At 45.1% G+C, this 26,107-nt stretch overlaps 1 protein-coding gene across 5 annotated transcripts in view; it reads left to right on the top strand.

Moving 5' to 3' along the window:
* ST3GAL1 (ST3 beta-galactoside alpha-2,3-sialyltransferase 1) overlaps positions 1 to 26,107 on the top strand; it is a 116,803-nt gene that overhangs the window by 55,827 nt on the left and 34,869 nt on the right. For 4 of the 5 annotated variants that reach the window (XM_083516934.1, XM_083516936.1, XM_083516935.1 and 1 more), the window contains one exon: positions 14,654 to 14,848. The gene's annotated coding sequence lies outside the window, so the exon portion shown is untranslated. Of the gene's footprint in view, positions 1 to 13,379; positions 13,486 to 14,653; positions 14,849 to 26,107 lie in introns of those variants that run through there. The other variant, XM_083516938.1, reaches the window with a different exon arrangement.

The raw sequence follows: 26,107 nt of genomic DNA on the forward strand, positions 1-26,107 counted from the left end.
AATTTTGAACCTCATTTTTGGGTCAAAAGAGCTCGTCTTATACACTGGAAAATACGGTGAATAAATTGTTATTAAGGAAGTGATTATTTACCTCCTTCCAATCAAGTACAGCGGAAAAGTTCTCCAGATGTAAACAGTTAACTTACTGAACCTCACAATAATTTCGTAATTATCTGTTTATTTCTAATAGTATTACCAAACAAGTAATTTTTGATAAAACGGTAAAAACTGCTCTGAAAATTTATTATTCCGAAAACGAAACCTTCATTTGGTTGTAAATATTAAGATTATGCCAGCAAGAATGAGTCTTTCTGTAAAAAAAATAATAATAATAAATCAAGTCTTACTGACTAGTGATTTAAATCGATTTGATTTAAATCAAATCCACCCTTTGTAAATAGGTACCTCCCTTTTAGATCTGCGGTAATTTACAAGGTAATTTCCAACAACAACAACCCAAATGACTTTGGCTGCGCCATAGCTCAGGAGAACCGGGGGTGACAGAATGGTGTCTGGATAAGGCCCAGTTGGAGGCTCTGCAAGAGTTGGATCCAGCGTGCCAGCGGCCTTCTCTCCCTGCCTTGCTCAGCACGCCGGTTGAAGGCTGCAGGTAACCCCTCAGCACCACCATAAAAGGAACTACAGTGGTACCTTGCTTCTCGAACTTAATCCGTCCCGGAAGTCCGTTCCAAAACCAAAGCGTTCCAAAACCAAGGCGCGCTTTCCCATAGAAAGTAATGGAAAATGGATTAATCCGTTCCAGACTTTTAAAAACAACCCCTAAAACAGCAATCGTAACGTGAATTTTGCTGTCTAACGAGACTATTCACCCATGAAATGAAAGCAATAAACAATGTACTGCAGTCACACAGTCAATCAATCAGTAGCCGAACGAAGTTCCACACAGTCACAAAAACAAAGATAAAAGTCGCAGAAACGAAAACGAAAAATAAATGGCAAAAAGACAGACCTCAGCTTACATTCTTAGTTTGCACCATCCAGAAGGCTGGAGATGGATAACAATACATTATATATTCTACTGAGCACCTGAAAAGGAATACTCTGCCCGCAGAACATCCTATCCCTACTTAACAGAAGCCAGCAAAAATGAAACAAAATTTTCACCACTGCCCACATTGGGTATTGTTTTTGCTTGCTACTATGTTATGTGTTTTTATATCCTGAACCGCCCAGTAAACTTAAAAATGAAACTAAAAAATAAATAAAACGTGCACATACTTGATCAGATGAAAGTAAACATAAATATCACTAGCAAAGCTGAGAAGAAAGTCTCAGCCTAGCCTTTTTGCTAATACACTAATTATCTGCATGCCGAGAGTTTGAAGTCCATATCGTGATATTGGTTTCATAATTTTTGACCTGGCGATATATCTCGAGTCATTGTGTGTGCGTGAGTTCACGCTATGCAACAATCACAATGTGGGAAAAACAGTGCCTCTACATAGCTCCACTGTTATTTCAGACATTGTGATATATCTTGACAGTTAGCTGGTGATATACAGTGGTACCTCTTGTTGCAGACACGATCTGTTCCGGGGTGCAAACGGCACCCCGAAAAATCCGCAACTAGAGCAGTGCTTCTGCACATGTGTGAAGCACGCAGAATGCTTCGGCTGAACCCGAAAGTATACAATTCCGGGTTTGCTGCGTTCGCAGGCCGAAAAGACGCAACATGAACCTAACGCAACACGAGGTATGACTGTATTGTGATGTCTTAAGCTTACCCCCCCTTGAATTTATATAAACCCCGTTTAAAGCCCACCTAAGTGACCATGACTTTTGTAAGCGAATGCCTTTGCATAATGCCTGATTCTGCCAGTTGTGCAAACAAAATAACCTTTTGAGTTGTGCTGTCTCTTTTTTCTGTGTTCCACTTGGTTCCTGTCCTTACTGTTCCCTCCACCTTTTTTTTTGCATTATGCTTTCGCTTGCTGTTTTGATGTCATCGGCAGTTGGGCCTGGAAACCTCATACCAGCCTGTACTTAAATAGGATACAGTGCTTAATTAATACCCTGATTAATTTTTGATGATTAATTGTTCTCTAATCTTCTGCTGGGCTTATTCTTTCCACACACTCTCACTCCGAGCCGAGGTGATGGATCATCTTGTCAAGGTTGAGGTAGCGCCGAATTGATTACAATCTATTTCACTGTGCATCTCTTTAGCGAGGGCAGAATTTTCCTGCCTGTTGTTTTTTTTTAAAGCGAAACCCAGCTTTTTGTAATGAATGAGGCCGGGTGTTGTCATTTTTAAGCGACTCTGGCAGAGCCTACATCCCTCAGGGATGGTGCATGAAGAGGCAGAAACTGCTGAGCAAGGAAAATGATAAAGAATTGTAGAGTTGGAAGGGAACTCCAAGGGTCATCTATTCCAGCCCCCTGCAATGCAGACACCTCAACTAAAGTATCCATAACAGATGTCCACCCAACATCTGCATTGGACCATAGATCTCTCTGATTGCAACATTCCATCACGCTGTCTAGTGTGACCAACAAGATGCTAAGACATCAGGCACATGCTCCACAGTAACTGGGAGTAGGACTGCCCTTGTTCTGTGTTGAGATGTGTCAGGCACTCTGCACTTTCCGGAAACAAAGACCTTTTCATTTTGACATGCTTTTTCCAGCTGGATGAAAACATGTTTGTTTTCGGTATTAATTTTGCATTGTTTTCAAACCAATCTTTAACTTGCTTTTCTCATACTGCCTTAACATATTTCCCCCTGCATTTATGGTGGACTTGGCGAGGGCCACCGTGAGAAATAAGTAAAAAGCTATGCATTCACTGATGATGGTTCATATATTAGGTAAAGGGACTCCTGACCGTTAGGTCCAGTTGTGGTCGACTCTGGGGTTGTGGCGCTCATCTCATTTTATTGGCCAAGGGAGCCGGCGTACAGGTCATGTGACCAGCATGACTAAGCCGCTTCTGGCGAACCAGAGCAGCACACAGAAACGCTGTTTACCTACTTGCACTTTGACGTGCTTTCGAACTGCTAGGTTGGCAGGAGCAGGGACCGAGCAACGGGAGCTCACCCCGTCACGGGGATCCAAACCACTGACCTTCTGATCAGCAAGTCCTAGGCTCTGTGGTTTAACCCACAGCGCCACCCGCATCCCTTCTGGTTGATATATTAGCCAGTTTTAATTCTGAATGGTTGGTGTTCACCACCCCGGTTCACCCCTTCACTTCCTTCCTTTAAAGTGGATCCTTGTCACTATGGGTAAAAATGAAACACCAGTTTTCGGCGACATTCCCTGACCTTAAACGTGCTGAACCTCACTAACAAGATCTTAGCATCTAAAGAGGAACTGCGAGGTACATTAGAAGGCATTCATACTACCTGGTTTCAGGTAGCTCAGGTTCGTTCTTTTGCACTTCATTTGGAGTGCGGGGAGATGGCCTACTCACACCTCCCTTGTTTGAACGCTTATGCAGCAGGTCAGCATATGACCTGAAGGGTGCTGCTTCTCTAATATACAGGAATCTATTAGATCATGAAGCTGGTGTGTGTGTGTGTGCTAGAGGCCTTCAAATTGTACCAGAATCAGATTTAAGCCTCCCAGTTGAAGATCACAGATGGGAGGGTATCTGGACCCCACTCAAAACTATCTCTGCTCACTTACAGGAGGCCTTCGATCAAGGTCATCTCCTCCAATGGCACTGGATGCCAGTCAGGCTGGCAAAAATTAATCCCTCCTTTATCCCTTTATGTGGGAAGGGCTGGGGAAAGCTTAGTTCATTTATTCATGTTTTGTGGGAATGCTCTTGCCTTAAAAACGTTTGGAATAGAGCATTCTCAACTATACCCGCAATTCTCCCCCTTTCTCCAAATCCTGCCTTAGCCCTGCTATCTTCGGACATGGACAAGCTTAACCCTGCACCCCAGCAAACTAGTAGGCTTCTTACTGACCGCATCACAATTAGCCATAGCTCAGTGATGGAAGACCGAGGCTGAAATACCCCTGAATATATGGGGAAATAATATATGGGATACAGCAATATCCAGGCATCTCACCAGGCACAAGAAGGCAATTAAAGACATAACAAATAGAGACACCTTCCAAGAAACATGTATCCCTTTCTTTAACTATGTTAATGGCCAAAATCAAAACCACCTTGTAGCAACCGCTCAATATTCTCAGTCGAGAGGTTACGTTAAGTAATATGTTTGAATGTTGAATGTGTAAGCGTCTGTCTAGAGACAATGGATAAACAAGCATCATTAGATGTACTGCTGGATAAGTGTTTAAAGGTTATTGTATTTGTATTTGTTTAAAAACCAATGGCTTTTTATTTTTTAAAAATAAAGATATTAGCAATATGCAACCCTTTGCTCTGCACACTATCCATCTATCATGGCAAATGTTCTGCCAGTGAAAGTGATAAGCACGGTGTGTGTTTATACATGCACTTTATTCAGTCCTTACCCTCAGCGTGTATAAATACACCATCAGAAATTAAAAGAGCACTGTGCCTTGGGTGACAGAAAAGTTTTGTCTCAGGTCTGAGCCTCGGGAGACTTCGGGGCTACGAGACCTGCTTCACATTTGTATAAGACGTACGAAGAGTATGTTGGTGCTGCAGAAATTAAACCCAATAAACACAAGTCCAAATCATGCTGCAAGAGCCCCCAAGGCAATCTGGTCATGTGGTTCTTGGCCAGTAGGCCTTCTCCCCGCTTAGATGCATAGCTGTCAACCTTCCCTTTTTTGTGGGAAATTCCCTTATTCTAGCACCGTTTCCCACTGCTTCTCGCTGCTATCCCGGATTGTTAGATATCATGTAGACTGTCCCCGGGACAGGTGAGGCTGCTGATCCCTTATTTTCAAGGCTCCCCGGGACAGGTGAGGCTGCTGATCCCTTATTTTCAAATCTGAAAGTTGACAGCTATGGCTAGATGCTTTGCAGATGTTAAGTGTAGCACTTGGAGGTGAGGGTTGGGTATGGGACAGGAGCACCCAGTGAGTGAGATGACAATGACCCCACTGCTTCTTTTAGGATGCCTGCCAGTCCTGTTATTGGACCACAACTCCCATCATGTTGAAAGGATCTAGGGGTCATGGTGGAACACAAGCTTAACATTGAGCCAACAGTGTGATGCAGCAGCAACAAAAAGCTAATGCTATTCTAGGCTGCATCAACAGAAGTGCAGTCTCCCATTTGTTTGCATGCTTTTCTAGGCAGAGTGGAAGAAATTGCATTTTTCTTCCTCCTTGGAAATGCAATCAATTACGGACTCTGTGGCATTCAGACATTTCATTGATTGATTGATTGATTGATTGAGTGGGAAATATGGTGGGATAAAAGCCCAGCTGTCACATCTCCTTTTCTGGGGAAAATCTAAAGTGATAATGATGGCTGCCAATTTGAATGGCTTTAAAAGAGGATTAGACAAAGTCATGGAGGAGAGCGCTGTCAGTGGCTGCTAATTGCAATGACTGTATTCCACCTCCACTGTGAGAACAGGACGCTGGTCTAGATGGGTCTTTGTCCTGATTTAGCACGACTTTTCTTATGCACTTACGATAACAGCTTAGACAGGTTAACATATTTTGGAACTTTTCCCTTTCTGGGTGGTTGAAAGAGGCAGGAAAGGGGATATGAGGTCATCCCATGTTTTTCAAACTCCACTCAGAGTTAAGAACCAGCAGAATTTCCTGGACTTGTGTTTCACCACAGCTGCCATTTGATGTGAAGATGAAATTGAGCGAGGAAGAGAGTCGAGAAGCATTTGAAACTCACATTTCCCTTGATTGGCATTTTCAAACACTTACTTCCAGCTTTTAAGAATGTTGACTCAGCCTTTAGTTGGGCTCCCGTTCCAAGATCTGAACCAAGCAATGTTTAAGCAGGGAAGAAGTATGTACCCTTACATTACTGGCCGCTCAACACGTGCCTTGCTTGTGTAATCCTGGCAAAATGCTAATAATTATGATAAATGTGTGTGTGGAGGAAGAGCTTGTCTATTGCAGTGATGTGTCTCAGTCAGAGCAAGGGTGGACCTAGACACAGGAAAAAAACCCCGCTTATCAATTAGTCAGAAATTAGATGGTTATATCAAAAGAAAAAAATCTCTATGGAAAACAGTGTTTTTAAATTTCCTGCTCTCTTGCGCCATCTACTTGCCATTCAGATCGCTGTTTCTTTACTAATGTAGCTGAGTTCCAATACTCTCTTTCCTGAATTGCAAAGAAAGCTGATTCCAGACTTGAGCCTGACCCTACCTGATGTGATGTATTTGACTTGTATGTCGTTTTATACTACATGCAATTTACAATGTGTATAATGCAGTAAAACAACTAGGGATTGCCAATATCTGCTTTCCAACATTGTAATATATTGCCAGCTAAACTTCGTGATATTACAATGTCAGAAATTAGACGGAGAGGAAGAAGCTGCCAGTTAGGGGAAATTTAAAGAATAAACAATAATGATAATAATAATAATAAACCTCATACACAAACCGTGCTTTAAAACAAACAGTAGATGGATAGATTTTTCTTCCGTTTCTGGTTCCACCAAAAGCTTTCTGACTCCATCACCAAACCTCTTTTTTCCTCCGCTCCCCGGGCCCTGCCCAGATCCATGTATTTTCAATTTCTAGAGCTGACAAGTCAACCTGGCAAAGAGCCTTGGAAAACACTGCCTGAGAAAACACGGGTGCTTCCGCTTAAACCAGAGCAGGTGGCTCAGTCGTATGCAACTAAAAACACAGCCCAGTGTCATCAGTTTATAAAGGCTGGAGAGTTTGTTTTTCTGCTAAGTAATTGTTTGCTTTATTGCTACTTACACATTCATTTTAATAGGCCATAAACGACAAACTGCAGTACCCACACTTTCTGGGCCTCTGACATGCATCAAGTTGACAACCTCTCTGGTTTAAGCATTGGCGTACAAGACGGGGCTGTAAATCCAGACTATTATTATAGCCAATCTAAGATTTATTTATAATTAATGCCGGGGACCTTCCATCGTAATGCCAATTACTGATTTTCTTTAAAGGCGACGGAGAGATGGTTTGTTTGTTTGTTTGTTTGTTTGTTTTTGCAGTGATTTCCCCAACAGCACAAAGCCAATTCAAGTGCTGTTAAAAAACTGGAGAGAAAGAAAGAGAGGAGTTTGTTTGTTAAGGACCAATTGGCATTTGCAACAGGAGAAAAGAGGGATCTCCAGTTGCTGCCCAGTAACATTGCTAACAATATCCAATTGCTGCCCAATAATATTGCTAAGGTCAGTGTTGGTTTCTGTTTCGGGGGCGCCTGCTATCAGTAAGCTGTTTCTGTGACTTAAGTTGCACACTGAATGTGTGCTAAAGCATTTCATGGACATGCTCTGCTCAGCTAGCTGGCATAAGCATGATGCTCCAAACAGCTGAAGGCTATCTCGGATGGGCAATTTCTGGATATATTTTGGGTGCTTCCAGACTGCTGCTGGAGAAGCCCCCATACAAAGTGCCTTTTCCAGATTTACATCCCCACCGGCATTCGAAATCTGCCAGGTGCAAAATGCAGTTGGCCACTTGTGAATAAGTGAAGATGCCCGGGCGCCAGGATGGCACCTGATGTCATCTGGAGGTGCATGCCTGGAGATCCTTGGATCTGGGCTGTGTTCACACACTGGCAACACATCCTGTAGAATTCTTACCCAGTTACATTTTATCTGCACAATCAGAATGAATTTTAGGTACCCCCAAAGTCATGCTGAAAAATACGACTTTCAAGCCGCCTGGCTCAAAAATGGAAACCAGGCATTCTGATTTGGTGACTGTAACCCTGGTTTAAGGAGCCATTTGGCACCTAGGTTATATATCTGAGTTTCTAACACTGATCACCAGCACCTGAGGCTCCTATCCTATAGTAGGGTGTGTGGAGAATTACAGTGATATCTCGGGTTACAGACGCTTCAGGTTACAGACTCCGCTAACCCAGAAACAGTACCTCGGGTTAAGAACTTTGCTTCAGGATGGGAACAGAAATCGTGCAGTGGCGATGCGGCGGCAGCGGGAGGCCCCATTAGCTAAAGTGGTGCTTCAGGTTAAGAACAGTTTCAGATTAAGAACAGATCTCCGGAACGAATTAAGTTCTTAACCCGAGGTACCACTGTACAAGCAAACCATTGTCTCTGTAACATGAGCCCTGTAAGACGTGGCCCTTGCTTCTACCTAGCTCATTTCCACGTGGCCTGGGAGGCGGGGCCCTGACTTACTCTGTCTACAAAAGCTGCTCCTGTGTCACTCAGCTTAGTGTGCATGCATGTGTGTGTTGGGATCTTGCTTTCAGGGAAACTTTAGAGAAAGAGGCGTTTCTGCGATGCCCCAGGTGGCAGCAAAGAGGGAAGCTTGTCCACGCGAAAGGCAGCCTCCTTAGCCATTGTTTGTGTCTGCAAGCTTCATGAGTGGCTCTGCGGATTGAAAATGTGAGCATGTTTTCTGCTACTCTTAGGCTGATTGAGATCAATAAGCCTCCAGCTCTTTCCGCTGCCTTACTGTAATGCTGCTGCTTTGATAGACTGAATTGTTTGGACCAAACGGTTGCATCTTCCTATCTGTATGTATCTCCCGCTGCTGATACCTTTGCAAGTTAGGGTGGATTTGTGTGTGTGCATGATTGGGACACATGAAGCTGTTTTCTATCTTTGGTTCATCTCACTCAGTGTTGTCTACACTGACTGGCAGAAGCTCCGCTGGGCTTCAGAAGGATGTCAGGGATTGAAACAGGGACTTTCTCTATGCAACACAGGTGCTTCACCACTGAGCTACCCTACGGCATTCCTTTCATCACAGTTAGGGATATTTTGCTTGCAATGTTTTGTCAGCTTGCAAATTCTGTATTGTGTAGTGATAGTTATAGGCATATGTTGTCATTTCCTTTGTATCTCTACGCTGATTATTTGTTTGCTGTTCTTGTGATCCCCTTTCAGCATAATTTGGAAAAGTGGCATGAAAGTCGAGTTGGTGATGCTGGTGACACTGGGATGAGAAAGGCTGGTCTAACTTACAAGAACGTTGGGTTGTATTCAATGAAATCTTTCCACAAACACAATGGAACTTCCTCTTCCTCCTCCTTTCCCTGCCACCGCCTAAAAATCCTCTCCAGAGGGTCAGGGGATCCCCCAGAGTGGATTTAGCAGGGCGCAGAAGGAAGCCAAAGCTCCCTTGCACCCGGCAGAAGTCAATCTGTCTGTGTGGTAATTTAGTTGCATGCAACCCATTGTGAAGATAGCTGCGGTAATGACTCTGGAGTCTAAAAATAAGTGCAATGAAATTATATAGGTTCCCATTGACCTGTGTGCCAGAAGAGCAAAGTAATGCATACAGAACCTGATCCGAGCTGGCCCCTCTCCTATTTTGCCAACCATCTTGTTCATCGAGTGCCTGGACAATTGTCTATTCAGATCTCGCCACCGCGCTTGCTTTTTAGCAGGTCTCCCCTGCCTGCTTTCATGCCATGCCTGGCGACGGTGCCAAAGGAGACACAAGAGACTTGGCAAAAGGGCAACTCGGCAGCCTTCCCCCCGTTGCCAGACAAACATCCCACCAACCGCACATGCTGGGGATTCTGTTCCTCTGGCTGCCGAGGCTCAAAACATAAGAGCCTTCCAGCAGTAAATAAAGGAGGGAAGAGAAGCAGCTTATGCATGGGAGACATCTGAGAATGCCATGTTAACGTCTGTGGAAGAAATTGCTGCTGCTGCTGCTGCTTTTTAAATCCCCCAGAGGGGTTGTGAAGGGGAATGATTTTAAGTAGGACCAAAAGGGAGGGGATGGTGTGTGTGTGTGTGTTTCTCTCTGATTAGGAACTGGAGATGGAGCAGCAGGTCAGGGCCACTCAATTATTCCCTAAAGCAATTGCGCGTATACACACACACCCACACCCACACACACACACACAGTCATACCTCATGTTACATTTGCTTCAGGTTGCGCGTTTTCAAGTTGCGTCCCGCGGCGACCCGGAAGTAATGGAACGGGTTAATTCCAGGTTTCGCCACTCGTGCATGTGGAGTCGCGCAAAAGGCTGTCGCACGCATGTGCAGAAGCGGCGAATCGTGACCCACGCGTGCGCAGACACGGGTTGCGTTCTGTTCAGGTTGCGAACGGGCCTCCGGAATGGATCCAATTCGCAACCAGAAGTACCACTGTATATGTATATATACACAGTATCTATATGTATATATGTTTGCGTTTGTATATGTATGTATGTGTGTGTGTGTAGATAGATAGATATAATCTCCAATACGGATACTGACTGATACACAAATCTCCACTTAAGAAGGCTTCTTTAAAGAGTAATGTCTTCAGCAGATGCTGAAAATACAATGAAGATGGTGTCTATCTGATGGGGAAAGCATACATTTCCTGTAGGGGTGTTTTACTCTGAATACATGAATTTCTGTTTCCTTAAACTCCAGTTCTTTGCATGTCACTGCTGTGTGAGGCAGCCAGTGTGGTGTAGTGGTTAAGAGCTGTAGATTCGTAATCTGGGGAACTGGGTTCGCATCCCCGCTCCTCCACATGCAGCTGCTGGGTGACCTTGGGCTAATCACACTTCTCTGAAATCTCTCAACCCCACTCACCTCACAGAGTGTTTGTTGTGGGGGAGGAAGGGAAAGGAGAATGTTAGCCGCTTTGGGACTCCTTCGGGTAGTGATAAAGCGGGATATCAAATCCAAACTCTTCTTCTTCTTTTAATTAATGATGGCCATTATTATTATTATTATTATTATTATTATTATTATTATTATCATTATTATTTTATTTTATTTTATTGGTACCCCAGCCATCTGACTGGGTTGCCTCAGCCACCCTGAGCAGCTCCCCCAGAAATATTAAAAACAAAATAAAACATAAACCAATAGTTCCAGTTACAGATAGGTAGCCGTGTTGGTCTGCCATAGTCAAAATAAAAAAATTCCTTCCAGTAGCACCTTAAAGACCAACTAAGTTAGTTCTTGGTATGAGCTTTCGTGTGCATGCACACTTCTTCAGATACACTGAAACAGAAGTTGCCAGATCCTTCTATATAGTGAGAAGGTGGGGAGGGGTATTACTCAGAAGGGTGGTGGGAATGGGAGATTGGCAGATAGCTGAGATGAGCCTGTTGACGTCAACTTCTGTTTCAGTGTATCTGAAGAAGTGTGCATGCACACAAAAGCTCATACCAAGAACTAACTTAGTTGGTCTTTAAGGTGCTACTGGAAGGAATTTTTTTATATAAACCAATAGAAAAACTTCCCTGTACTTTGCTGCCTGCAGATGTCTTCTAAAAGTGTGTAGCTATTTATATACTTGACCTCTACTGTGAGGGTGTTCCACAGGGAGAGCGCCACTACCAAGAAGGCCCTCTGCCTTATTTATTTCTTTATCACAGTTGCTTTATCTTCTAAGGATCTCAAGGTAGTGTACACGGCATCTCCCCATGTCATCCTCCCAACAACCCTGGGAGGTAGGTTAGGCTAAGAGATGCTGACTGGCTCAAGGTCTCCCAGAGATCTCCATGGCTGAGTTGAGAGGGATTCGAACTCTGCTCTCCCTGGCCTTAGTCCAGCACTCCAAGCCATTACGCCACACTTTACGAATTCATGTCCTGCTGGACTTGATGGGCCATTAACCTCATCCATCAGGCTCACCTTATGTTCTTACAGCACTCAGTCATGTCCATTAGTTTCAATGGGTCTACTCTAAGCAGAATTAGCTTTGGATTCAACCCATTGCTACAGGATGGGCAGCCGGAGGTGATAACCAGGTTAGACAGCATTGTCAAAAAATTAAAAACAGGGCTATTTAAACTTTTTATATGGCTTTTTATGGTACAGTTTTATATTGCAAACTGCTCTCTTTTTCCAAATGCATATCGGTATAATAGAGAACACATTGTGAGTCATGACACCAAGTGGAATATCTGTGTTCTGCCTTGTTTAGCCTTGCTGGTTAGCCCAGTTGGTTAGAGCATGGTGCTGATAACGCCAAGCTTCACAGGTTTGATCCCCATATGGGTACAAATTCCTGCAGGTGGGACGCGGGTGGAGCTGTGGTCTAAACCACAGAGCCTAGGACTTGTCGATCAGAAGGTCGGCGGTTCGAATCCTGCGACAGGGTGAGCTCCCATTGCTCTGCCCCAGCCCCTCCAACCTAGCAATTCGAAAGCACGCCAGTGTAAGTAGATAAATAGGTACCGCTGCGGCGGGAAGATAAATGGCATTTCTGTGTGCTCTGCTTTCCATCACGATGTCCCATTGTGCCTGAAGTGGTTTAGTCCTGTTGGCCACATGACCCAGAAAGCTGTCTGTGGACAAACGCCAGCTCCCTCGGCCTGAAAGCGAGATGAGCACCGCAAGCCCATAGTAGCCTTTGACTGGACTTCACCTTTACCTTTTTTTACCTTGCACATTCTTGCATCTCAGGGGGTTGGACTAGATCAGGGGTGTCCAACTCCCAATAGACTGTGATCTACTCACAGTATAAAAAAAACTGGCAGTGATCTACCCAAAGTTGTGGAGCTCTTCTTTAGGAAGCCAAAGTTGTTGTTTTTTGCTATTTTGTAAGGAGATTACTGAAGGGCCAGAGATCAAGCAGGTGTTGACATGCAGAGGGCCGGGAGGCCAGCTGGCAAGCCCCAGCTGGGCCATTCCCACTTCCAGCCTCTGCTCTGACGTAAATCAGCAACCTGGGCTTCAGAGCCAGGGCACACTATCAGCAGAGCGAACTGTGCACACAGAATAGGCGTGAGGCTTGTGGAAGCATACTACAACTACAGATTTATTAATCATAAATCAGGACAAAGAAACATGTCGCCTCTCTCGTCTTCTCAGAGAGAACGGGAAAAGCAAAAGCTATACACAACGGAAGTTCCCAGCAAACTGTGCAGGAATGTAAACAGACATGTGACACGCAACAGTTCTGCACGTCTGCTCCTTAAGGTGGAATGGAAATCTCAACACCAGGATCTACCAGGAACACCCCACGATCTACCAGTAGATCGCGATCTACCTGTTGGACATGCCTGGACTAGGTGACCCATGGGGTCCCTTCCAACTGTAGGATTCTATCATTCTAAATGAGAGGGGCAGTGTACCTTAGGATACGAGGTGATGGAGATGAGAACCAGGAGAGAGCTATTGCCTTCTGTGCCCTTCCGCTTGTGGGTCTCCTCAATGTTTGGTTCTGCCACTTTGTGAATCAGGATGGTGGGCTAGAGATAAATCTTCAGTCTGCTCTGGGCCTTGTTTGGGTTGGCAGCGCTGTGCCAGCCTCCAGAGATCAGAGTGGAGGCTGTGCCTTTCCCCTCCTCTGGCTTCACGACATAGCAATTGTTACACAACTCAGCTGCACCATCTTGGCTGCAGGTGGAGGGGGGAGTGTGTAGTATTAGGATCAGGTTGCATTGGCGGGCTAGCAGTTGTGACCATCAACCACTGTCAAAACCCCTGAGACAAGTCCCATCGCCTGCCAAGGTTATAAGGTAGCTGGAACTAAGCCGATTCCTTATTAAGGTGCAAGGGAAAGTCCCCAAAACCTGAGCTCTGAAATTCGAGCACCAGGACTGTGAGCAGGCCACGATTCTGTGGCAGCGCAGAAAATACACGTACGAGTCTGTGTGCCAAACAGCAGTGCCAAATTCTTTTCCCGATGAAAGATAACCCGTCTAAGTTCTGCTAAACGTGCATGCTAGGGTTTTAACTTCTTGACTTTTTTTTTAAAAAAAAATGTTTTCCTGAATCATAAATGGATGAACCTTTGCTTAGAAACACTGAAAAAAAAAGGAAGTAATTCTTCTCAGTTGTGTAAAAGGTCACCCCGAAATGAAAAGTTGCAATCACTGCATATGTGACGCTACTCTTCATGAGTATTAGCACTTTAAAAAACTTTATGGAACTTTTAAGAATTTTTATAGTGCCTGGAGCATCCTAAAGCTGTTTAGAATGTTCTAGTAGAATCCAAAAATTTGTCTATGTAGAAAGCCTTGTGGGCACGCAACTAAACTTCTTAATTTTTAATACTTCTTTCAGTGGCAATATACAATATTGCACAAGAACCTCAATTTATTCTAAGCAATAAGAAGTGATGTACAATGTTTTGTACATTGTACAAGTATCAGAAAATTTGCAAGCTCCATTTTTCGTGTACATGCTATGCATGCTACCAGTGTTTTTGCCAAGGGGGTACTCATAGGTACTCAGTACCGGCATCTCTTTTATGGGTTTAAAAAAAAAATGTGTGGCACTCACTGCAACAACTTCATGGTGAGTACCAGCACCTATTTTTCTAGAAAAAAAGCAGTGCATATTACATAATACATTATACAATTACATATACAAAAATAGATTTATTGATTTCGGGGTGACCTATTTTCAAGTTCATTTCTTTGTTTTTTTTGGCAAAGGTTCATCTAACTAAGCTACAGGAACATAAGGTTGTAAAAAAGGTGCACACAACCTGTGAATTTACTTTGCTTCTTCTCTCCATAGGAAATCTTATTTAGATCTCCCTTCTACAGGTGCCTTCTGAAATTTCACCAGGCCTATAGATTTCGAAGCTTATTTTCATAGTCAACAGACTAGATACTTGCTCCTGATACATGTTTTGACCTTTGCATGCAGTGCTAAATTCCCTACTCTCCACCCCTGCAGATCTACGAAGACCCCCAGTCTGCGCCCACACCACCTCTGCTGCAGAACCGCATATTCACCGGAGAATAGAGCGAAATTGGAGAGCGGCTTTGGCAAAAACAAGGGGAAGAAGCGGTGACCTGCCGTGGCAGGAGAAAATCCATCAACAGTGCGCCCAGTGTTCGGAAAAGCAGCCAAGTGAAAGAGGCTGGCAAGGTAAATGGGACCCTTTGTGTTCTCACAATGCCGAGTTGGATGCAGGTTCAGCAAGCGAGCCTCCGTCCTGGAATCTGCCATGTGGAAAGGGAGGGAGGGGCGAAGAGCTCTTGAATGTTAAAGGAGCAGTCCTTCCCCGGGCACAGATTGCAAAAGGCGAAAAGGAAAGTAGCAAAGAAGATGTGTTTAGCTTTAGCAAAAGAACCTCTCCAAATCCAGTCCACTTCTGCCGCTTCTACCTCCAGAGCTCAGTCCGCCCCCTTCCTAGGACCCACGGCTTTAAAATTCGGGGCTGGAAGGGGGAACTGATTTGAGGAGGATTCACCATTGATCTACTCAAGTGGTGCCTGCAACAAAATGTTGCAGCATGGAGTCGTCCTCCTATTCAGGATTCTAGCTAGCCACGTTGCCCTTTCCCAGAGCTAACAATCTCATTTTTTTGTCCGCACGCAAACACAAGTCCGTATCCTGTGACCACTCCAGGCCCCCTGGAGGCCTCTGTAGGGGGAGACATGATGGTGGACCAGCCTGCTGGCTGGGGCTGGTGGGAGCTAGAGGGCACCAGGTTGGGGAAGCCTGAGCCAGATGGGCCTTTGGGGGCTATATCCAATGCTAGTTGCACTTAGCATTGAAAGAAGTGGCCATGATTAACTTGGGACCCATTAGTTTGAATGGGTCTACTCGTGAGTAGAACTTAGTTGGATGCAGCCTTTGGTTTGATCCAACAGGGCTCTCCTTTACTTTCTTAACTTTCCCTGTAGCCACTAGCATAGTTCCCTATCCCAAGGAGCCTTATCTTAAGTCATTTTTCTTCAACATAATACAGTGTGTCTGCTGTCAACTGGCTCCCATATAGGAAGAATTTTCTGTGGCGTCTCCCCGATTGTGGAATGCCCTCCCCAGAGAGGTTCTCCTGGCACCGTCACTGCATTTCTTTAAGTGCCAGGCAAAAGCATTCCTCTTTACCCAGGCCTATGGCTATTAAATAATCTATGGCTTGTGTAAGGACTGTTAGGATGAAGATTTTGCTATTAGGCTGTGTGTCATTATGTTTTTCATTATGTTTTTATCATTGATGTTCTGTAATGTGTTTTTATAATGTTGTACATCACCTTGGGATCTTTTGAGAAAGGTTGGAATACTATTATTATTATTATTATTATTATTATTATTATTATTATTATTATTATTATTATTATTATTTATTATTAATACACAATGAGACATATAAAATTTAGTACCCAACGAGATTTCCCTTTCTGCTGTGGACATCTCTCACTTGGACTCGAGCTTCCCATTTGGGGGAATGGTATTTCATGCTAGCACTACTCAGAGCAGAACCATTGAAGTTAATGGACACAGCTAACTTACGGTCGTTAATTTTGGCCAGTCTCCTCATGAGTAGGACTCAGTTGCAGGCAGCTTTTTCTCCAGTGCTCCTGCAAACATTCATCAACACATTTTTTTAAATAAAAAAATCCTTGTGTGTGGCATTTCAATTAAAGTCTTTCTCTGCTAATCTGTGCCTGTATGAATACAAGGTCCTCGGAAATCTTTAACTGGGCTGGTGTGTGTGTGTGGCAGGGACTTTTCCTGTCAAAACAGAGATGGCACACTTTACCTTCACGCTTTGAAAGAAAACAAAAATTGGCATCTATCACAGCAGGCAAAAGGACCCATTTTTTATATATTCCTTTTATTTTAATGTCCACACATTTTCCCTTCCCTGAGATCCCTCGCCAACAACAAAGTTATCGCCATCTACCTAATTCAGCATTAACATTTTTAATATGCTTTGGGATTCGCAGCCAGGAAGCCACACTGGGGGCTTTGTGATGTGCAAATCCCCTTTGAATGTGACTCTTAAATGTATTTCCCCATTTCCGATAATACCATGCCTACTGCTTCTCTAATGTATGCTAATCTGGTTTCTTTAGAATACCTCCCACGTGGTGAGCAAAAATCGTAGTAGCAGAGGCATCGGCGAGTGGTGGCCTTAGGGAAATAATCTTCCCACCCACCCAATAAAATCTTTGCAGAATTAAATAATGAGAGAGCCCCTCCTTCCTATGGTATCCCAAACACACACACCAAATATGTGTGCATACCAAAATGTTATTTATATATATATATATATATTGATTCAATTATGTGTGCAGTGCAGAAATGGGACAGAGGGTCTTTTGTTCTTCCTCATTCAAAATGCTGAAATTTGGGGCCATTCAAATATCATGTTTCCGTGCGCTGCTCTGGTTCTCCAGAAGCGGCTTAGCCATGCTGGCAACATTACCCGGAAGCTGTCTGCAGACAAACGGGGGTTCCCTTGGCCTATAGAGCGAGATGAGCGCCACAACCCCAGAGTCGTCCGCGACTGGACCTAATGTTCAGGGGTAAAAGTAAAGGGACCCCCGACCATTAGGTCCAGTTGTGGCTGACTCTGGGGTTGCAGCGCTCATTTCGCTCTATAGGCTGAGGGAGCCAGTGTACAGCTTCCAAGTCATGTGGCCAGCATGACTAAGCCGCTTCTGGCGAACCAGAGCAGCGCACGGAAACACCGTTTACCTTCCCGCTGGAGCGGTACCTATTTATCTACTTGCACTTTGACGTGCTTTCAAACTGCTAGGTTGGCAGGAGCAGGGACCGAGCAACGGGAGCTCACCCCGTCGCTGGGATTCAAACCACCAACCTTCTGATTGGCAAGTCCTAGGCTCTGTGGTTTAGACTACAGCACCACCCACGTCTCTAATGGTCAGGGGTACCTTTACCTAAATATCATTGATAGGCTGTCGGTCCAGAACACGACATCATAATATGTGGTGGGAATAATTTAGGGCTGGTGTGAGGAACCTGTGATGCTTTGGAAGTTGGCAAACGACAACTACCACCACCATCTCTGGCCAGTCAATGTAGGCATTGTTGAGCTACATCATGGGTAAGCCAACTAAGGCCCAGGGGCCGGATCCGGCCCAATTGCCTTCTAAATCCGGCCCGCGGATGGTCCAGGAATCAGTGTGTTTTGACATGAGTAGAATCTGTGCTTTTATTTAAAATGCATCCCTGAGTTATTTGTGGGGCATAGGAATTCGTTCATCCCCCCCCCCCAAAAAAATATAGTCCGGCACCCCACAAGGTCTGTGGGATAATGGACCGCCCCCCTGCTGAAAAAGTTTGCTGACCCCTGAGCTAGATTGACCAATAAGTGTGATTCAGTATATGGCAGCTTGCTATGTTCCTGTTTTCCGGGGTATTTCGTTTATTGCTTCCCCGCCCCCTCCTAAGGATTAGGTTGTAACTCTTGTCCCAGTTTAGCAGCATAATATTTCGGTTTCCAAGTAGCGAGCTGTTGGAGAGCTCTTTTCAGTGGAACTTTAGAGCACAAGAGGGCAAGGAAAGGGTTAGAGAACCCAATAAATACGAGGAGAGATCAGATAAGAGTCTCTTGTAACAAAAGGGGAGATGGAGAGGAGTAAAACAAGCTCGCTGGAAGCTTAGATAAGCACTTTCTGTCTTTGATGCTCCGCTTACATAACATCCAGCGCTTCCTTTCGTCTTTGGCCTCTGCTGCACTCAGTTATCTGTCCGGTAACTGATGGGCAACTTGAGTTTGGAAGTTAATAACAAGCTCGCTTGGAAGTAGCATGTGTGTCCCTAGATTTGGCCTGCAGAGGTACGGCTCGGGGGATTAAGTACAGCATATCTGGAAAGGGCAGGTTGGAGATGTGGGTTCGGATTGTGACATCTTCTGCACTGCGGTGGTACGTGGGACTGTTTACGAAGAAGGATAGGGGGAACTTCCTTATTTTCTTGCACAACTTTCCCCAGCATCTCCATTTAAAACTGTATTTTTTATTATTATTAAAAGCAATTTTATTGAAGGTTTTTAACATATTAAGTCCTAAAATCCAAACACGTTTATAAAAAGCAATATATCATGAAAGAATAATAATAATAAAGGAAAAGAAAATATAAAATAGAATACAGTGGTACCTCGGGTCACATACGCTTCAGGTTACAGATGCTTCAGGTTACAGACACTGCTAACCCAGAAATAGTACCTCGGGTTAAGAACTTTGCTTCAGGATGAGAACAGAAATTGTGCAGCAGCAGTGGGAGGCCCCATTAGCTAAAGTGGTGTCTCAGCTTTAGAACAGTTTCAGGTTAAGAACGGACCTCCGGTACTTAACCCGAGGTACCACTGTACTGCAAAACACAATTATATATATAAAAAGAAAAAGAACAGATAAGAAATAACTAAAAAAAAGAAAAAGAAACCCTCTATCTCATTTACATCATATACAATGGTACCTTGGTTCTCAAACTTAATCCGTTCCGGAAGTCCGTTCCAAAACCAAAGTATTCCAAAACCAAGGCACACTTTCCCATAGAAAGTAATGCAAAATGGATTAACCCATTCCAGACTTTTAAAAACAACCCCTAAAACAGCAATTTAACATGATTTTTACTGTCTAACAAGACCATTCATCCATGAAATGAAAGCAATTAACAATGTACTGCAGTCACACAGTCAATCAATCAGTAGCTGAACTGGGTTCTACACAGTCACACACAAAAAGAGCCACAAAAACGCAAAATAAATAGCAAAAAGAGACAGACATAAGCGTAACACTCAAAATGGAAGTGTGGCACTCAAAACGGAAGCATAACACTCAAAACGGAGCACGTTCGGCTTCTGAAAAAAGTTCACAAACCAGAACACTTTCGGATTTGCAGTGTTGGGGTTCCAAGTTGTTTGAGTACCAAGGCGTTTGAGAACCAAGGTGGTGGTGTTTAGTCGTGTCCGACTCTTTGTTACCCCATGGACCAGAGCACTCCAGGCACTTCTGTCTTCCACTGCCTCCCGCAGTTTGGTTAAACTCATGCTGGTAGCTTCGAGAACACTGTCCAACCATCTCGTCCTCTGTCATCCCCTTCTCCTTGTGCCCTCCATCTTTCCCAACATCAGAGTCTTTTCCAGGGAGTCTTCTCTTCTCATGAGGTGGCCAAAGTATTGGAGCCTCAGCTTCACGATCTCTCCTTCCAGTGAGCACTCAGGGCTGATTTCCTTAAGAATGGATAGGTTTGATCTTCTTGCAGTCCATGGGACTCTCAAGAGTCTCCTCCAGCACCAGAATTCAAAAGCATCAATTCTTCGGCGATCAGCCGAACAACCAAGGTACCACTGTAATATTAAAGAATAGAAAAATTGCTAAACTTTATCTGTAATAACAATTATTCAAAATGTTTAACACACTCCAGAGTAGTTTCTACCCCTCTGCATGATGTAACTTTCCCCAAATTTCCCTCCAAGCTTTTCGTCACTCGGAAAGCTGAGTTTTCAAGTAGCAAGGAAATGTCTCTGCCCGGACCTTTGGGAAGGACGGTAGCTCAGTGGTCGAGCATCTCTTGCCTTGAAAGCAGAAGCTCCTGAGTTCAGTCCTCAGCATCTCCCTGCAAGAAATCCTGGAGAGCTTCTGCCGGTCAGTGTAGGCAGCACTAAACTCAATAAGCAAGTGGTCTGATTATATATAAGGCAGTTTCCTGTGATCCTACGTTTGACCTCCAACAGCCATTCCTGCTGCCAGGCCTAAGCAGACCAGCTTAGTAAGGTGTACATGGCACACACTGAACCAGATTAGTCTCTTTCCCCCCTGCTGTTCCGAATGTGAGAGCATCCAAAGTCCTTTTGCTGCCAAGGCGCCGTGCCCACCGAATGGGTGTACGCAGCAGGCTGCAAATTTGAGATGCTTCTCCCAGGGGCTTGTGCTAATGCGTTGGCTTTGTCCTTTTATCTCATGGGTGCAAGGGAGACGGAGGAACAGATGACACGCAGCATTAGGGCTGGCTTAGTAGATATCGGCAGCCTGGCGTGCAGATGGCCTTCCATCAAAGTTGGGCCAACACGCCCTGCAGGAAAGTGGTGTTTAAAAAAAACAACATTAATGCCCCAAATCGGAGCAAAGACTCAGCTGGCGAGGTTTGCTCTGGAGGTCTTTGGTTAATTGCCAGGTGTTAGTGGGTTTTCTCTCGTGCCAACCCAGGCTGCCACTGCATGAAAATGGAAGTGAAGAGCTGGAAAGGATAAAGGAGTCAAGGTGGGTGACGCCCTGTTCATGGATCAAACAGATGCCAAAGTCACTTCTGCGTGGCTTTTTCGCCCTCTCAGCATAATTGGCTGGTTTCCCGAGGGCTGCTTGCAGCGAGATTTCCCCCATTGTGTGTTAGGAAGGAGACACGTTCTTGTGAAAAATGCTTGAAGTTGGTGAAAAGAGGCATCATTTAGATATAAGAACCAGGATCAGGCCAAAGGCCCATCTGGTCTGGGAGCCTGGTTTCACACTGGCCAGCCGGAAGCCTTTGGGAACCCTACAGGCAAAACCCAGAGTACAACAACTGTCTCTCCATTTGCGATTCCCAGCACAATACGAGGGCACAATTCCTCCAAGACTGAGGTCAAACATAGCCACTGGCATGGAGCTATTTCCCCTGTGTTAAATGCCACATGTGTTAATGTCTCTTGGAAGCCTTAACCTCCAGCCATCGCCATCAAGTGACTGTAGCAGTGTTCGAAATTAGCCAGGCGCCAGGCACATTTTACACCTGGCTGTTGGCTACTCACGGCCAAATCATAGAATCATAGAAATCATAGAATTCTCCAAAGTGGTGGAGTCTCCTACTTTGGAGGTCTTTAAGCAGAGGCTTGACAACCATATGTCAGGAGTGCTCTGATGGTGTTTCCTGCTTGGCAGGGGGTTGGACTCGATGGCCCTTGTGGTCTCTTCCAACTCTATGATTCTATGATTCTATGAATTTCAGGAACCAAAATGCTCTTTCTGTGCAGCTTGATCAGGAGCGGTGAACAACATTATAGTTAATTGATTTAGCTTGTCTTCATTTGCTCTACCCAGCTGCCCTGCTCACAGTCGTGAAGAATATTCCTAAGTTATGAATGGCCCGTGTCACCATTAAGCAAAAGAGGTCCACATATATGTGGACAGACCCTGGATTAAGTGATGTTTCTTCTTGAAGTTTTCAAAGCTCTTCACCTAGCTCAAGGTTGTCCTCTGAGCTAGCCAGATGTTTAACTGAGGATCAATCACAGTCAGTCCATCATTTGAAAAATGAGAATTTAGAGCCGTCTTGCCCCAAATGGCAACTAGACATTCCGTTTTGGCAACTGTAACCTTGGTTTAAGGAGCCATTCAGTGCCCAGCTTATATATCTAAGTTTATAACTCTGAACTGTAGCCCCAAACATTGAAATGGGCCTGTGGGGGAGGGATATGTCAATCCCTTTCCTTTCAGTTAACGCAAGAAGATGAGGAAGATTCTTCTGGATCAGGCCAAAGGCCCATCTATTCTAGGATCCTGACCAGATGTTCCTAGGAAGATCTCAAGCAGATCCTGAGCACAACAGCCTTCCCGCCGCCTACAATTCCTAGCAGAGTGGAAGTTGAACCTAGGCACCTTGGTTGGTGGTATTGGTGGACTTATCATCCAAGAATGTGTCTAATTCCCCTCTAAAGGCATTCCTGGTTGGCAGCCACCACTACTTCCTGAGGAAAGTGAATTCCATAGATACGTGAAACTGCTTGAGAAAGAGTCGGACAACTGGTCCATTTCGCCTGGTATTGCCTAGATGCCCTGATTGGCCACCCAGAAGATAGACAGGCTGATCTGGCTCATGCAGAGTGGCAGATGTTGCTGTACGTATAGGGGGCCCCAAGCCTCGATTCCCCGCTGCAAACTGGTTTCATTTACAGATAAAACTGCGAAAGAGAAGGGGGCGGTTTTGTTGCTGTGTCCTGAGGGTGCAGAATGTCTGCTTTCCATTTAAATTTATCCAGAATCCTTCTCGGAGCGTTAGAGTGAAGAGAGGGTGGCCATTTATTTCATCTGACAGCAACAGACCCACTGAGCTCATGGAGAATAAGGGCATGCCAGCTCTCCCATGTTCGGCTTATATTACCGGCGGGAAAAAAGCCTTTTATCCAGCTAGCTGGTCTAAGCCTGTTACGAGGAGCCTGTACACTGATAAGATGCGATAACCATTGATTTACTCAAACGGTTAACATCTCGGATGCTCGGCGCATAATTCTAAAAGCCTTTCAAACCTCTTCATTGTGATGAATGAGGCTCTGCCAGTTCCTGGCTCTGATACGTTGTTCCAGGTCAAAACCAACAGCAGAAAAGACTTGCCAGGGAATTTATTTTTATTCTGGAGCAGGAGAAGCAAAACGGAGTTGGCTCTGAGGTACCGCTTAGCACGGCTGTTTTTCACGTTGTTTACCAGGAGACATTGGGGGGGTCCCCTCCATCTGTCAGGCAGCAAACATATAAGTGATAAATCAGTTAGATACAACTGTAAAAAATATTTGGATATATTATTGTTATTATACCACCTTTCATCATAGGGCAGTTTACAGTATAAAAGTACATACAGTGGTGCCTCGCAAGACGAAATTAATACGTTCCGCGAGTCTCTTCGTCTACCGTTTTTTTCGTCTTGCGAAGCAACCCTATTAGTGGCTTAGCGGATTAGCGCTATTAGCGGTTTAGCGGCTATTAAAGGCTTATCGGCTATTAAAGGATTAGCGGATTAGCGGCTAAAAGGCTATTAGCGGCTCAGCGGCTTAGAAAAAGGGGGGGGGAGCGGAAAAAAATCGGAACACTTGCAAGACGTTTTCATCTTGCAAAGCAAGCCCATAGGGAAAATCGTCTTGCGAAGCAGCTCAAAAACGGAAAACCCTTTCGTCTAGCGGGTTTTCCGTCTTGCGAGGCATTCGTCTTGCGGGGCACCACTGTAATGCAATACCAAACAAAACAAGAGCTCATCCATCCTACGCACAGTTTAAAAGGCCTTAGATCAGGGGTCTGCAACCTTTAAGACAAAAAGAGCCACTTGGACCCGTTTCCGAAGGGAAAAAAACTGGGAGCCGCAAAACCATTGCGACATTTAAAACAAATATAACACTGCATATATTGTTTCTTACCTTAATGTCCGATCTGACAGCGGGCGGAAAGGTGACGTCGGGACGGTGCGTGCCTAACGCACGCACCGCCCCCATGCGACGTCACAGCCAGTACAGCGCCCGTCACAGTGGGGAGTGTTGGGGCGCACAATGCGCCTCCTCCCCTCGCTAGTATCCGCTCTGGAGCCGTGGCAAAGGTGTAAAAGAGGCACATGTGGCTCTGGAGCCGCGGGTTGCAGACTCCTGCCTTAGATTGTTTCAACAGCCAAAGGTTTAGGAGAAGAGGAACTTTCTTTTGCTCGAGAATCTTCTCTGGGGAGAGCATTACACAAACGTGGAGGCCCGTTCTTGTGCTGTCACCCTCTGGACCTCTTGTAGAGAAGGCACATGAAGAAGGGCCTCAGATGATGATCCTTGAGGTACTGTGGAGTGTCCTTGATTTTAAAAATCATTTTCTGCCATTTACAGCCCAGCTTTCTTCCAGCATGGAAGCCAGGGCAGGGTACATGTAGTTCCCAAGTGGTCATGCATCCAGGCTTTGACCAGGCCAAGATGTGCTAAGCCACATCGGGGGGGGGGGGAGGTTGCCCACATGTGTCTTAAGAGCATAATCGGGGGCCACAGAAGCTAGTGAATCCCTAGTCTCATTGTTGTTGTTGTTTTAGTCGTTTAGTCGTGTCCGACTCTTTGTGACCCCATGGACCAGAGCACGTCAGGCATTCCTGTTTTCCACTGCCTCCCGCAGTTTGGTCAAACTCATGCTGGTAGCTTAGAGAACACTGTCCAACCATCTCGTCCTCTGTCGTCCCCTTCTCCTTGCGCTCTCCATCTTTCCCAACATCAGGGTCTTTTCCAGGGAGTCTTCTCTTCTCATGAGGTGGCCAGAGTATTGGAGCCTCACCTTCAGGATCTGTCCTTCCAGTGAGCACCCTAGTCTCTTACTGCAGCCTAATTAAAGGAAGGAGTTTCTGAAGCAAAGGACAAAAGCGTCCGGTCGGATTTTGTTTTAATAGGAATGAACTTATGGAATGGGATTCATGCCTTGATATGAATCGGCAGTGTTGTGCGTGGCTCCTTTCACGTCAGCGGAAGACCCCTGTGCATCTTACGACACTTAGGTAAGGTGCCACCTACACCAAACCTTCCAGCCACCAAATTTGGCAAAATTATGGCACTTTAAAAAAGTAACAGGTTAGACCTCTGGAAGATGATCTGGACCATGCATGACAATGGGAGAATGGAAGAGATAGGAGAGGAAGCAGACTTACTCCAAGCGCCTTTGCTGCAGGGAGAAAACAAAGACTGGACCACACAATTGCAGCTGTGTGACTGGGGGCGATGGGTCTGCCTCTTGTCTTCTCTCCTGTCAAAGGAAAGACTTGGGAGGAAGCAGAGTATCCGGGAGGGGCCAAGGAACTCAGCTGTTGCAAACAAAATTCTTCATTGGTTTTAATTAAGCTGTCAACTTGAAAATAACTGTGTTGCCAAGCAACATGGTGACCATTGTCTTCCGTTGACGCAAAGGCACAGAAAATGAACTGCAGGCGTCGCGTTAAGACTGTGTACTGACAACCCTTTGAGGAAGACACCAAGTTTTGTAACCTGCACGCGACTTTTCGTTATTATCTAGGAAATCTTTTAAGCAGGGCCTCAAGATGAACGAAATGTTACTGTTAGGGTCAGATGCCAAAGTTTCTTTCCCCCCTCCTTCTGTTCAATTTTAGATTTTCTTTTTGCAAATATATCTTAAAAATAAAAAACCCACAACTTTAAGACCCTTGCCACATCAGGTCAGAGTCTCATCAAGTCCAGGATCCTGTTCCCACAGCTGCCAGACTAGCTCAGATAGCTGCGCTGGTTATACTGTGGTGCTCACAATGCCAAGGTTGCAGGTTTGATCCCGATAAGGGACAGCTGCATATTCCTGCCTTGCAGGGGGTTGGACTAGATGATCCTCAGCATAGCTGTCAAGTGTCCCTTATTTGAAGGGACAGTCCCTTATTCCAGCGCCATGTCCCGCTGCTGACCCTTATTGATGGATATCCCTTAAATGTCCCTTAAATTTCAAAGGAAGCAGCTCCTCTCCCTCCCTCCCTGCTGGCCAGGGAGGAGGGAGGCTCCAACTGTGTTGCTTGGCTGTGTTGCTCACCCAATAAGAAGTCTAAGAACGACTGGGGGTTGGAGCATGCATGCCTTGTGTGTGGCTAGTTAATGCAAGCTGAGGGTTTTTTTGAATCCTGGACACCATTTTGTTGCATGTGCTGCTGCAAACTTTGCAGTGCAAAGCCAGG

This window comes from Podarcis liolepis (genome assembly GCF_965112155.1).
Source record: "Podarcis liolepis genome assembly, chromosome: 8".
Lineage (NCBI taxonomy): Eukaryota > Metazoa > Chordata > Lepidosauria > Squamata > Lacertidae > Podarcis > Podarcis liolepis.